This window comes from Mirounga leonina, unplaced genomic scaffold, assembly GCF_011800145.1.
Source record: "Mirounga leonina isolate KUSES-001 unplaced genomic scaffold, KU_Mleo_1.0 Mir_176, whole genome shotgun sequence".
Classification (NCBI taxonomy): Eukaryota; Metazoa; Chordata; class Mammalia; order Carnivora; family Phocidae; genus Mirounga; species Mirounga leonina.
Window position 1 is genome coordinate 31,363,952 of NW_023270454.1, and position 13,930 is coordinate 31,377,881.

Genomic DNA, 13,930 nt, shown 5'->3' on the forward strand with positions numbered 1-13,930 from the left:
AGGGCTTGGTCCAGAACTGATACTCAGATATCAATAAGCAGTAGGATCTAAAAAAAAAAACGTATAAAATGGCCAAAAGACTTGGAATAAAATTAAGAAGTGTGCAAGTCCTGTATGAAGAAACTTTCAAAATCCTCCTTTAGGAATAGAAAAGAAGCCTTGGTTAAATGAAAAACATGTTACAGTCCTGGGTTAAAAACTTGATGGTGTCATTTCCCTTTAAAATCTATTAACTCAGTCCCAGTAAAATTAACTTTTTTTTTTTTTTTTTTTTTTTTTTAGAACTGGACTAGTTGACTCTTAGTTCTTGTAGAAAATTATAAAAGCAGCAACACCCAAGATAATCCTGAAAGCAGAAAAAGGGAGGGAAGGAACTAATATGGTATGATCAATGGAATGGAGTAGGGTCCAGAAATAGACCCAAATGCAAATGATAATTACGTGGATGATTAAGGTAGCCTAACATAAGATGCTCAGTTGTACTTAAACCCAAATTTAAAACTACAATAAAAGCTACAGTTTTCACCAATAAGAATGTGAAAGTTAAAAATAAAAAGTGGTAATATATGTAGAGGTGGTGTAGGAAATCATTTTCTATTGCGCTGGTCCAGAAAATGCATTGGTGAGAACTTTGTAAGTATTAGCAATACTTGTTAAAATCATAAATTTTAACCCAGAAATTCTAATTCTAAGAATTTATGCCATCAATGTGCTTGTGTGTGTGAGAAGTGCGTATGCATTGTTCACAATAGAAAAATATTGAAAGACACATGATTACTGGACTTTAGGCTAAAGAAGAGAACTGGATCTGTTAAAGTCATAGTCTTATGTTAATGATGCCTTGCATATTTACGTTTTATGCAGAGCTGTCTTGTCTGTGATTGCATATGATCCCTCAAGACTTTTGAGAAGTAAGCTGGACTAATATTCCCATTTTACAGTTATAGAATCAGTCTAGTGGGCTCAAAGCGTGATTAACAGGAGGAGCCAGTGTGAGAGCCCAGGGTTTGTTTTTGTTTTGTTTTAAATCTCTGTTCCATTTCTCTTGCTAGGAAATGACACTGTCTTATAATTTCTCATTAATTCCCAGAGATGTTGACTTTCCATTGATTTAAAGGTCACTTTAGGGAAAGCAAATATTTATATTTCTCCTGAACAGACAGCATTCTTTGTTAGCCAAAAGTATCATTGGTTCTAGCAATGGCCTCAGTCCATATACCTTTCCAGCTATTCAGTGCTTAACACATATATTCTTTAATCTATCTATGTATCTACCTATTCATCTACCATCCATTTTTCTATCCATCATCTGTCTAAATTTACTTTGAAGTCAAGGAAGTGCATATTTGTAGATAATATCTGTTACTTGGATTCTTATAAATTAGCAAAGTCTTTAAGGATTTGGAGATCTGGGAGATTTTAGGAGGAGAGAAAATTACTGATTTGAGGATACTTGCGTATTTGTTGAACTTTTTTTTTTTTTTTTAGTTCATACACACCTAATAGGTGTTGTAGAAGATACCAAAATTATGGTGTGTGGTATCTACTTTCCTAGCTGAATTATAATCAGGGAACAAAATATTAAATGTTTATATAAGGACTGAATAAGAATATAAGAGATTTCTTTCCACCAGAATCATGAAATGAAGTGTTAAATGGATGTTATATCCCACTAATGCTCCAGGAGGGGGAGGATAGTGTGTTGCAGAAGGGCAATTTTTGTGAAGGAACTCAGTCTTGGACTGTACTTTGAAGGATGGAGACTATTTAAGCAGTTGGACAAGTGGGGAATGGATAGATGAACCTGGGCTTATGTTGTCCCTAGATAAGCGGGACAGGAATTAAATGTAGGCTTCTGCTACCTTTGGACTCTGGGAGATGAAAAAGGGGTTGACCTTTTAACAGGGTTGGCCTGGCACCTGAAACTGGAGAACATAGTCTAGGGTATACTGAGAAATTCTTTGAGACTGCAGTTGGCTCAGACCCAAAAGCCGATCATTTTCATCTGGACACATACAATAGGCACAAACTTGATCAACTTGGTTTTTATTAGGTGGGCCTGGCTAGCTCAGTCAGAAGAGCATGTGACTCTTGATCTCGGGGTCATGAGTTTGAGCCCCACGCTGGGTGTAGAGATTACTTAAATAAGTAAACTTTTAAAAAGTGGTTTCTGTTAACCTGGACAAAATAATTTTAATAAGACACCATTTATCATGAGAAGGTTTTGAAAAATAGATCCCCACCAAAAATGAGGACCAGTCAGAGTTAAAAGAAGCATGAAAGTGCTGGGAGCTTCACCACGCCTCTTACCTCAGGGATAGCAAAAGCTGTGGCAGCCATTCCCTGTAGTCTATGGGGACTCACGTCTTGCCCACATATCCAGAGTCAAAGGCCAGACTATCACAGTGTCAGTGAAATCTTGAGCCCTATTGTAAAGGAAGCAAGGTATGTGGAAACTTCAGATTATTTGGCTGTAAAGAAATAGGGGGGCACCTGGGTGGCTCAGTCGTTGAGCATCGGCCTTCAGCTCAGGTTATGGTCCGAGTCCTGGGATCGAGCCCCGCCTCAGGCTCCCTGCTAAGCGGAAAGCCTGCTTCTCCCTCTCCTGCTCCCCCTGCTTATGTTCCTTCTCTGGCTGTGCGGTAGTCTAAGTGCAACATTTATTTAAACTCATCTAAATGTGTAATTTACCAACATAAACACCACTGAATAGATATATATTAAAGGACATATAAGAAATAACATTGCGGGGCACCTGGGTGGCTCAGTTGGTTAAGCGACTGCCTTCAGCTCAGGTCATGATCCTGGAGTCCCGGGATCGAGTCCCGCATCGGGCTCCCTGCTCGGCAGGGAGTCTGCTTCTCCCTCTGACCCTCCTCCCTCTCATGCTCTCTGTCTCTCATTCTCTCTCTCTCAAATAAATAAATAAAATCTTTAAAAAAAAAAAAAAGAAAGAAAGAACATTGCTACCTCTTTGAAATGGGATAGGGTCTTGGGTAATAATAGACCCTTTTATTTGTTTGTTTATTTATTTATTTAAGCCTATGGCTAACTTTATTAAGGAAAACAAGTTTTTACATAAAGAGAATGAGTTTAACCACTACTTAGAAAACATTCTTTGGTACCTATATGCAATTCTCTAGGGCTACGATTTAATGATTTTGGTAAAGAAAGTCCTTACAGAGTCTGATTTATTTCTTCTAGACACTTTACCATAATTCATGTAGCTTCTATCAGATAAATTCTGGTACTAAACTGAGAGATTATATTATTCAGCAAATGAGCAGATGCTATTTGGTATATAATTAGAGTTTATTACTGTTATAAAAATTTAGGTTGTGATATGATTTTTACGAAGAAAGCAAAATTCACCCCCTTGGTATAGGTTAAAATTTTTATATTAGGTTGTGATTACAGAAAACCAACCAACCAACTAACCAACCAACCAAGCAACCAGTAGAAACAACTGAAATAAGCTACTACAAAATGCTACGTCATACAGCGGGGCTAACAGTTTCTGAGGTTACGCTAGCTGGCTGTCTGTGTGCCAAAAACCACTTCAGATCATTATTGAGCTAATAGTTCTTTTCGCTCTGCATATACATTGGCTTCTGTAAGAGAGGTAGTACTGCATATTGGTTAAGGCCCGGTCTCCGTGTTGCCAGTTACAGTAGCTATACGACTTTGTGTGAATTATTTACCCGATACATAAGGTACTTGTGAGAATGAAAAGGCATAATCTATGTAAAAAGCTTCACCCCAGTGCCCAACGAATATGAAGCACTTCATATGTGTAAGCTATCGTCATCATCGTCACCATCATTATTCCAGTTCTTTTCCTTTTAATGTACATCCTTTGGTATAAAAGTGTCTGCCCATGAATAGAGGGCTGGCTAACACCTATTTTTCAGTAAAAATAAATAATATGCTTCTCTGAAAAGAATATAGTAGACACTTCATTAATGTAGAAAGATAGCCACAGAATATTGGGGAAAATATTCAGAATATATAGCATCACCTTAATAAAAAATCTATTTTAATATAGATCTAGAAGGATATCGATTGAAGTGTAAAGGTAGAGGTTAAAGTAAATCTTTCACTTCCCGTTTCATTGGGAGCTAGTAACTACTTGCAGTCAAAATAGAAAATATCACCCAGCTAATCACATCTGTTAGTTACTTCCTTACTCATACATCACGGTTCCACATCCAGACACATTCATGGAAAGAAAGCTTGCCTTTCTCTTCCAGCTCTCAAACTCTGACAACAATTTATAATTCATTTAATAAAAAATTAGTTTAGTAGTATGTTATGGTCCACGAATACCGTGGCACAGGGACTAATACGCCACCATTAAGAAAACCCAGTAAATTTGAACATGCTGATGTAGAAAAATGGAAAAACGAAAAAAAAAAGTTCACAGGAACCTATTTAATATGTTCTTTAAAGGTGGTTGATGGAACATATACATCTGCTTTTGTTCCTTCTCAAAACCTCATTACAATGACAGTAGGATTGTTTTTGGTTGTCTTAGCCATAAAAGCACAGGGACAGGAATAAGCAAAGAGAAAAAACAGGAACAAAATTTTGGAAACAAGTACACCTGAAACTAATATTACACTGTATGTTAACCAACTGGCATTTAAATAAAAACAAAAACAAAAAACAAAAGGCCCCTGGCAAGTGGTAACCAGCACACTGGAGAAAGCTGAATCCTAAGCTGTCAATGAGGGAAGTAAGAAAGCAACCTAATTTATACAGCCGAATCCTCAAAGCCTCAAAAATGGGCACCACTCAGAAACTGGCATGAGGGAAGATCGTTAAAATGCTGAGACCTTCTAATTAGTGACGCCCGATAAAATACAAGACACCCAGTTAAATGTGAATTTCAGATAAACAACTTTTTCATATAAATATGTTCCAACTATTTTCTAGAATATACCTATCGTATAAAAATTATTCAATGCTTACCTTAAATTCAAAATTGAGTTGGGTGTCCTGTATTTATTTACTAAATCTCGCAGCCTTACTTGGAAAGGACACAGCCCCCAGGAGCACCTCTCCAAGAAGGAAGGAGAGAGGTAGGTGTAGAGAGAACAAACACTGGCTTCTCCCATCTCCCTGCCTTGTGATTTGCTAGTGGTGTGCTTTATCAGCAGAATGTGACTGGAAGACAGTTGACAAAAAAGCCTAGGAAATGGCTTTTTGACCCACAGCCACACAGCATTACAGAGTAGAGGATAGAAGGATGGGTCTGGAGCTGACTGACAGTAAGTAAATACCAGGCAACTTGTTATTTGAATGGTGTACAATTTTAGCTTAAGATACTTACAATTGGGGCGCCTGGGTGGCTCAGTTGGTTAAGCGACTGCCTTCGGCTCAGGTCATGATCCTGGAGTCCCTGGATCGAGTCCCGCATCGGGCTCCCTGCTTGGCAGGGTGCCTGCTTCTCCCTCTGACCCTCCCGCCTCTCATGTGCTTTCTCTCTCTCATTCTCTCTGTCTCAAATAAATAAATAAAATCTTAAAAAAAAAAAAAAAAGATACTTACAATTACTAAGATGAATCTTGATTAATTTCTTTGTATACATGCTTTTGGTTGCCTATTTTGGTGCTCAGACATTTTGGGTGTTTCTTTCAGGGTGGGAAAAAGATCCCCGCGATAACTGGAACATGAAGTGTCAGAAAACAAGTACCATACTGGAGACACTAGAGGTCTGCTTAGAAATGCCACGTTTTTGTATGCGGTCAAGCGGTAGCCTTCGGCTTGGGTGGTGATCTCGGGGTCTTGGGATGGAGCCCCACATGGGGCTCCCAGGGAGCCTGCTTCTCCCTCTCCTTCCCGCTTATGCTCTCTCTCTCTCTCAATAAATAAATAAAATCTAAAAAAAAAAAAAAGAAAGAAATGCCATAGGAGTGCAGAAGAGAGACTGCTCATTCTGACAAGGGTGAGAGGTGGAGGGTGAGGCTTTGAAGAAGTTTCAATGAATCATTCCAATGAAATTTGCATGAAAGAAGGGGAGAGGGAAAGACATTGCCAGATGGACAGTGAGATCAAAACTAAAGGTGAGAAAGTGTGTAGTGTGTTCTGAGAATAGCCGCAGTTTGGTGCTGCAGAGTAGAAAAGATGATGTATGGGTGTGGGATGGGGAAAGAGTTTGGTCATGTGTTGTCTAAGCCTCCTCCAACCTTGTTGGAGGAGGGCCTTGAATACTGAGCTAAGAATTTAGCTTTTATTCTGCCAGATAATGCAAAGGCACTGGGGAACCATTCAAGGATACCGAAACCAAGGAAAAAGTTAGATCTCGACCAGGTGTATTCGAGGCCAGATAAAGAGATGAGATTTCTCAGGAAGAACAGAGTGGTGGGTCTCAGTCTTGTAGAACCCAAGGCCCCTATTGGTAAACACCCAGGGATATCTGCCATGGGAAATCTTTATGGCACTTACTATAAATCATTGCTTTATTCTGCTTACCCCAGTCAAAACTAATTTTGTCAAACTTTCTTTTTTCTAGTATTTAAAAAAATAATAATTTTTCCTTTCCTAAATACAAAATATATCAATTCCAAAAATGTTTGGTTTTTTTTTAAGATTTTATTTATTTATTTGAGAGAGAGCACAAGCTGGGGGAGGGTAAGAGGGAGAGGGAGAAGCAGGTTCCTGGCTGAGCCGGGAACCCAATGCAGGACTCGATCCCAGGACCCCGGTATCATGACCTGAGCCGAAGGCAGACGCTTCACCGACTGAGCCACCGAGGCGCCCCCAAAAATGTTTGGTTTGTCAAATTATATTAATACTACACTCATAAACTATTGAAGTAAATACATAAATTGCTGAAGTTATTTCATGAACAATTTGATAATGCACATTACATCTCATTGCAATTTGATGTGACTCTCCTATTCTCGTGTGTGTGTATGGGTGTGGGCACACACATACATATTTAGGCTTTTTTGGTACACATGTGTTTAGGCAGAATGTTATGGACTAAATGTTTGTGTCCTTCACCAAACTCACAAGTTGAATTCCTAATCCCAGTATGATGCTATTAAGAGGTGGGTCTTCGGGAGATGATTGGATCATGAAGGTGGAACTCCCATGAAATAGATTAGTATCCTTATAAAAAAAAGACCCTACAGAGCTTTCTGGTGAAGATAGAGCAGGAAGGTGGCCACCTACGAGCCACGAAGCAGGCTCTCACCAGGCACTATATCTTGATTTGGGACTTCCCAGCCTTCAGAACAGCAAGAAATAAGTATTTGTTGTTTAAGCCATTCAGTCTATGGTATTTTTGTGAGAGTAGCCCAAACTGAGCAAGACAGGCTTGATATCTATAAATGGTATCACACTATAAGTTGAGATTCCTTTGTTTTCTTAACCAGTATACTTAAGGATCTTTCCTCCACCCCAGGTCTGGACATTACCTCATTGCTTTTAATGATATTTTATTCTATCGTGTGAATGTGCCATTATTAATTTAAGCATTCCACTTGAAGAAATTTAATTTTCCTTTTCTTAACTTGTTATTATTGACCACGTTGGAATTAACACCCTTGATCTTGGTGTGCATGAGTAGGTCTATAAGATAATAGCTGGCAATACAATTACGGAGTCAGCATATATAGACCACCCCTCGTCATTTTTATGTATACAACTAAACTGCACCAAAGCCTTCAACAATGTACCTTGATTTTTGTATCTTAATTCCGTTGAATTGTTATTTCTGCTCTATAAAATTCATAAATGAGTTAAGTGGCAACAATGTAAAAATTCTCTCCCTCCCCAAGGAGAGATTATGTGGAATGTCCTTAGTGTCTCACAACAGGAAAATTTTTTGGAAAATCCTAAATGTCTGACAGAGGACATTTGAAACATTTCAGGAGACAGTAGGGCTAATTTCGGAGTTCTTTTTTTCTTAAAAATATCAAATTTATTTTAAGACTATTCTGCTTGTGTATTGGTAATATTTTGACAGATAGTATTTTTACAATGATTATACATGATGAGATGTAGAATTGGAAAAAATTAATATTGACCTTCTGTTCATGAATTAACTTTTTAAAAACAGCATTATTGGGATATAATTTGCATAACATTTAGTTCACTAATTTAAAATATACAATTCAATGGTTTTTAATATATTCACAGAGTTGTGCAACCATCACTATGATCAATTTTAGAACATGTTTATCACCCCCAAAAGAAACACCATACTCACTAGCAGTCCTTCCCCTTCTCCCTCAATTCCTCATCCCTCGGCAACCACTACTCAACTTTCTGACTCTGTAGATGTGCCTATTGTGGACATTTTAAATAAATAAAATCCTGGGGCGCCTGGGTGGCTCAGTCGTTAAGCGTCTGCCTTCGGCTCAGGTCATGGTCCCGGGGTCCTGGGATCGAGCCCCGTATCGGGCTTCTTGCTCTGCAGGAAGTCTTCTCCCTCTCCCACTCTCCGTGCTTGTGTTCTTGCTCTCGCTATCTCTCTGTCTGTCAAATAAATAAATAAAATCTTAAATACATAAATAAATAAATAAAATCCCATAGTATGTGGTCTTTTGTGACTGGCTTCTTTCACTGAACACAATGTTTTCAAGGTTCGTTCATATTGTAGCATATATCAACATTTCATTCCTTTTTATTGCCAAAACCTATTCCATTGTATGGTGTAGGGGGAAGTCGTTGATCCGCAAGCTGGACAGACCTCAGCAACCAAAGGCTTCCCACCCCTCCCCGCTCCCAGAAACTGCCCCAAGGATATGGCCTTAAGATAGTGATGTGGTGTTGAGACTATCTGGATGTATATGTGACTGAACTCAGTTAAGACCTCTATATAAACGTCTAAGATTTGGTGGTCTGGTAAAGAGATTTACTCATCTTGCGGTCACCCACGACAAGCCTCGTAAGTAAGTTCCCTTGTTTATTAAACCGGCCATCTATCAATCTGGAAGGCCTGCCTCTTTCTTCAGTCTCTCCCTGCCCTCTGCATTTGGGGGTGGGGTGGGGGGCAGTTTCAGGTTACACCTGGAATCTCCCAAAAAGGTTGTGAACCAACATCTGAATATACACTTTTCCATTCATCAGTGAACATTTGGGTGAGTACACTTTTCTACATTCAGAAACCATAACAAATATTTGCTTGAGCACAGTTAACATGTTTAGAAGAAAGATCACAAGTTATTTTAGGACCCTTAATTTGCTAAGCAAATTAAATTTCCAGTTGTTAGTCATTTGAGCCATTCCAACATTTCTGTATTGCAAATGGTACAGAGCAGGGGTGTTTGCTTAACAAAAGTTAGAAATTAAGAAACATAATGGTAGGGGCTCAGTCGGTTAAGTGTCCCACTCTTGGTTTTGGCTCAGGTCATGTCCTCAGGGTTGTGAGATCAAGCCCAAGGTCGGGGCCTGCGCTCAGTGCAGCATCTACTTGAGACTCTCCCTCCCCCCTCCCTCTGCCCCTCCCACTCATGCTTACTCTCTCTAAAATAAATAAATAAATCTTTAAAAAAAACCCATATGATAAAATAAATATATGATTTCTAGAAAATGGGCAAATGCTTGAAGTTACAGAAAAGGAATATTATACTATATCAAAATTACCATTCAAGAAATACAAATAACTAGGAAATATGTTTATTTAAACCCCCTTTTAACATTTTGTTGCAGATAATATCTTCATAAACAGCGTATGGTTGAATTTTGTCTTTTCTAAAAGAAATTGTCTCAATGTGTGCATCTTTTAATAATGATAATGATAGTAAAAGCAAACACTCAGAGAACATTGCTATCTGGTTGGCATTATTCCAAGTGATTTTATGTGTATTAACTCATAATCCTCAAAACTAGAGTCAGCTACATAATTTGCAGGGCCAAATGCAAAATAAAAATGCAGAGCCTGCTGTTTAAAAATGAGGAAGAAAGTGCCATTAATAATAGGTACTAAAACAAAGCTTTTTTCTTTCTTCCTCATGTGTAGTGTTTTTTAAAATTTGCTACTTAATGTCATTCTAAGTAAAAATTTGAAAATTTAAATTATTAACATGAATTTTAGACTTCATCTTTATATTTTACAGTGCCCGTTTTAAATGAAATTATATGAACATTTAACTCATATGACACGTCATCAAAATTGCAAGTTGTATTTCCTAAGTCACACATGTGTGTATGGTCTCTTCTTCTCAGAACAGTGGAAATGCAGCACAAAACTAACTCATTCATTTCATCCCATTCGTTAATACATGCACATCTTACCAACACTCTATCTTTGGTTTACTGATGAGTAAGGAAGAAGTGAGAGGGAGAGGAAGCATGGATTGCCTCATCTTTCCCTTTGCTGCCCTGAATTACCATTTTCAGTGTAAGTGATTGGTTAATATGAGAAGCAACATGAGTAAGAAAGGGTATGACTCGGTTCCTTGGTCATCGGTGTTTCTTTTTTTTTAAGATCTTATTTATTTGCGAGAGAGAGAATGAGATACAGAGAGCGTGAGAGGGAGGAGGGTCAGAGGGAGAAGCAGACTCCCCGCCGAGCAGGGAGCCCGATGTGGGACTCGATCCCGGGACTCCAGGATCATGACCTGAGCCGAAGGCAGCCGCTTAACCAACTGAGCCACCCAGGCACCCCCACTGGTGTTTCTTATAATCAATCCCATTGCCTTCATTGTGTCTGGAGCACGTTCTGGTTTGGACGATATTTTTGTGTTTTTATCATGTCCCAGCCGCAGGGGCCTCACCCAGTCACTCTGGGGTTGTGGGCTCTCTAGGGGTGGATAAATAGAAAAGGCTTCCAGGACTTGCTTTCGGTCACCTGCTTTAGGAGTTACTGCCAGACACCAGTATCCAGGATCCTGGAATTAGCATAAAGTTCCCAAAACTATTGTGAAAAACGTTAAGGTTAGACTTTGGGTACTATTTATCAGGAGCAAGCAGGCTTGTTGCCTTTTCATAATTGTATAAAGTTTGGCAGAAAATGCATTTTAAGGACACCTGGGTGGCTCAGTTGTTAAGCGTCTGCCTTTGGCTCAGGTCATGGTCCCAGGGTCCTGAGATCGAGTCTCACGTCGGGCTCCCCGCTCAGTGGGGAGTCTGCTTCTCTGCCCCTCCCCTGGCTGGTGCTTTCTCTCTCTCTTGCTTGCTCACTCTCTCTCTCAAATAAATAAATAAAATCTTTTAAAAAATACATTTTAAGAAATCCATAACATGGCACAAAATTAAAAATGCTTTCTCCCGCAGGTCTGGATTTTGAGGTAGAGAGACACAAATTCATGGTGAATGAATGAATGTGAAGGGTGGAGGACAAAAGGTATATCTGAGCTCTAGAATTCTCGACCACGCTTTCCTTTCCAATGGCTTGGAATTTTAGCAAAGGAACATCCTGGTGATCTTGGAAGGCATTAATGCATATCCATGTCTTATACACAGCTTTCCCTAAGTATATCATTGCTTTGTTGAATTGATAGTATTCTAGTTATTGCCCATCTCAGAATTCCCCACAGTGAAAGCAGGCTTTTACATTTTTAAAAAAATTTGTATTACATTCATGAACAAGCATTCTTCTATGGCTTACTCTGTTATAATCATGGCAATGGTACGGGGTGGAGGTATGATAGCAAGAATTTTTAAATCTCTATTTTCTCACACCAATGGATCCTCAGTAACCCTTCCTAAATTGGATGTACACCTACCATTTCATGGAATGCCAAGACTTCTCTCTCGTCTTTGCTCTTTCATTTATTTTTTCTGGTCCACTTGTAGAAATGCCAAACACTGAGAAATTTTTCTTTGATACCTCTAGACTTCTGCTGTGTGCAATTTGTTGCCAGATGTGAATGGATTGCTTTCATTTTAAGAACTACAAAAACATTCCAAACTTGTGTTCAGATCCTTGAAAAAGACCTTGGATCATCCTCACACACTTTGATGAAGTAGGGTGTGCAAGGTTTTTTGTTTGTTTGTTTGTTTTCAGTTCTTTTATACATAAATACAAGTCTGTTTTGAAAAAGCCTGTTGGCACTTGGTTACCTACTTCTGTTACTGTATCAACTAGAAATATTGAGACTTAGGGCGCCTGGGTGGCTCAGTTGGTTAAGCGACTGCCTTCGGCTCAGGTCATGATCCTGGAGTCCCGGGATCGAGTCCCACATCGGGCTCCCTGCTCGGCAGGGAGTCTGCTTCTCCCTCTGACCTTCCTCCTTCTCATGCTCTCTGTCTCTCATTCTCTCTCTCAAATAAATAAATAAAATCTTTAAAAAAAAATATTGAGACTTAAGATTCATACATCATGGCTTAATTTGGTAAAAGTTGAAGTTTACTGAATTCCTCTGCCTTAAAATGGGGGGGAAATGCATGTGCTTTCTACCCGTTTTAAAGTCGTGACTTTCCCATTTAAACCACGTAACATTCCCTATCCAACCTGTATCTCTGCTTTATTCTTCTTGGTTTTCATTTTTAATATAACTTATTCATTTTAATTGTCTATTTCCCCTAATAGAACGTCAGCTGCTAATGGCAGGGATGTGTTGTTCATCACTGTATCTCCAGCACTTGGAGTGTCTGGAACACAGTAGGTTCTCAGGATGTTTTGTTAGACAGTTGAAATCAGATATTCTAAGTAATTGGGAAATTGGGAGAGTCACCTTCCAGTGACCTGATTAGATTTTTTTTTACCTTTGTAATAAAAATAAAAGGTTGAATGAATTATTAAACAATGGGGGATTGGAAGTAATTTTAATGAGGATAATTTATACTTTTATGAACTTAAAATGTGATTAACAGTTAACTCTCAGCAAAATCACACATTTGGTAGATACTTTGATGGCATTAAGCTGAATTTAGAAGGTTCGAGTCATAACCTCACAGTGTCTGTACTGCTCAGTTTTTCAAGAAGTGGACCTCTGGACCATTTTCTTCTTTGAGCAAATCACACCCTCTGCTGCTTTTTTTTGGTACAGCTTGTGGTTTAAAGATCCTACAATGATTCAAAATTGCTTGAGATTTCCACATCCAATGTCCTCACTCATCGTGTGTACGTTTCTGAGGACTCTGAAGTCTTGAAGCACTGCTATAAATACGTTCTCTGTTACATCCTTGGCTAATTTCTGTCCTGAGTTCCAAAATTCAAATAGTGAGGATAGTCTGAAGGCCAGTGGTAAAAACCTTTCATTTGTCTGGATACAACGCTCTTTCCAACTCGACCCTGAGCGGAAAGACCGCCTGGTGATAAACCTCTTTTCCCCGTGGCTTCATCATTCACTGAATCTATGAAAGGCGAGGACTGACATGCTTTGCACGCAGCCCTTCTTTATAGCCATCATTTGTGGTGATTAAAAAGCAGAAACTGGGGCGCCTGGGTGGCTCAGTCGGTTAAGCGGCTGCCTTCGGCTCAGGTCATGATCCTGGAGTCCCAGGATCGAGTCCCGCATCGGGCTCCCTGCTTGGCAGGGTGCCTGCTTCTCCCTCTGACCCTCCCCCCTCTCATGTGCTCTCTCTCTCTCATTCTCTCTGTCTCAAATAAATAAATAAAATCTTTAAAAATAAAAAATAAAATAAATAAATAAAAAGCAGCAACTGGAAATTTCTGAGACTGGAATAAAAATGGCCCACCACTGAGAAGAGCAATATTTGATTTGTGTCTCTGACACCATTTTAAAAACAATGCTTATGAATGTCTTTAAAATTTTCAGACAATTCAGTTTTTCCACCATCAGCACTATCCTGATGATTCTCTCAGGTCATATTATCTTTTCTTCTGATGAGCTGGCTGCCCCTCAGGAGGAGGAGAGGGTAAGCCTACAGAACTGCCCACGCAGGTTTGACTCTGCCCAGCCTCTGAGTCTCAGGGCCACGTGCCCACTGGCAAGTTACCAAACTTCTCTGGTTCTTGATTTCCTAACTCATTAAAACAGTACCAGCCCCATAGAGTTGTTGTGCCCGT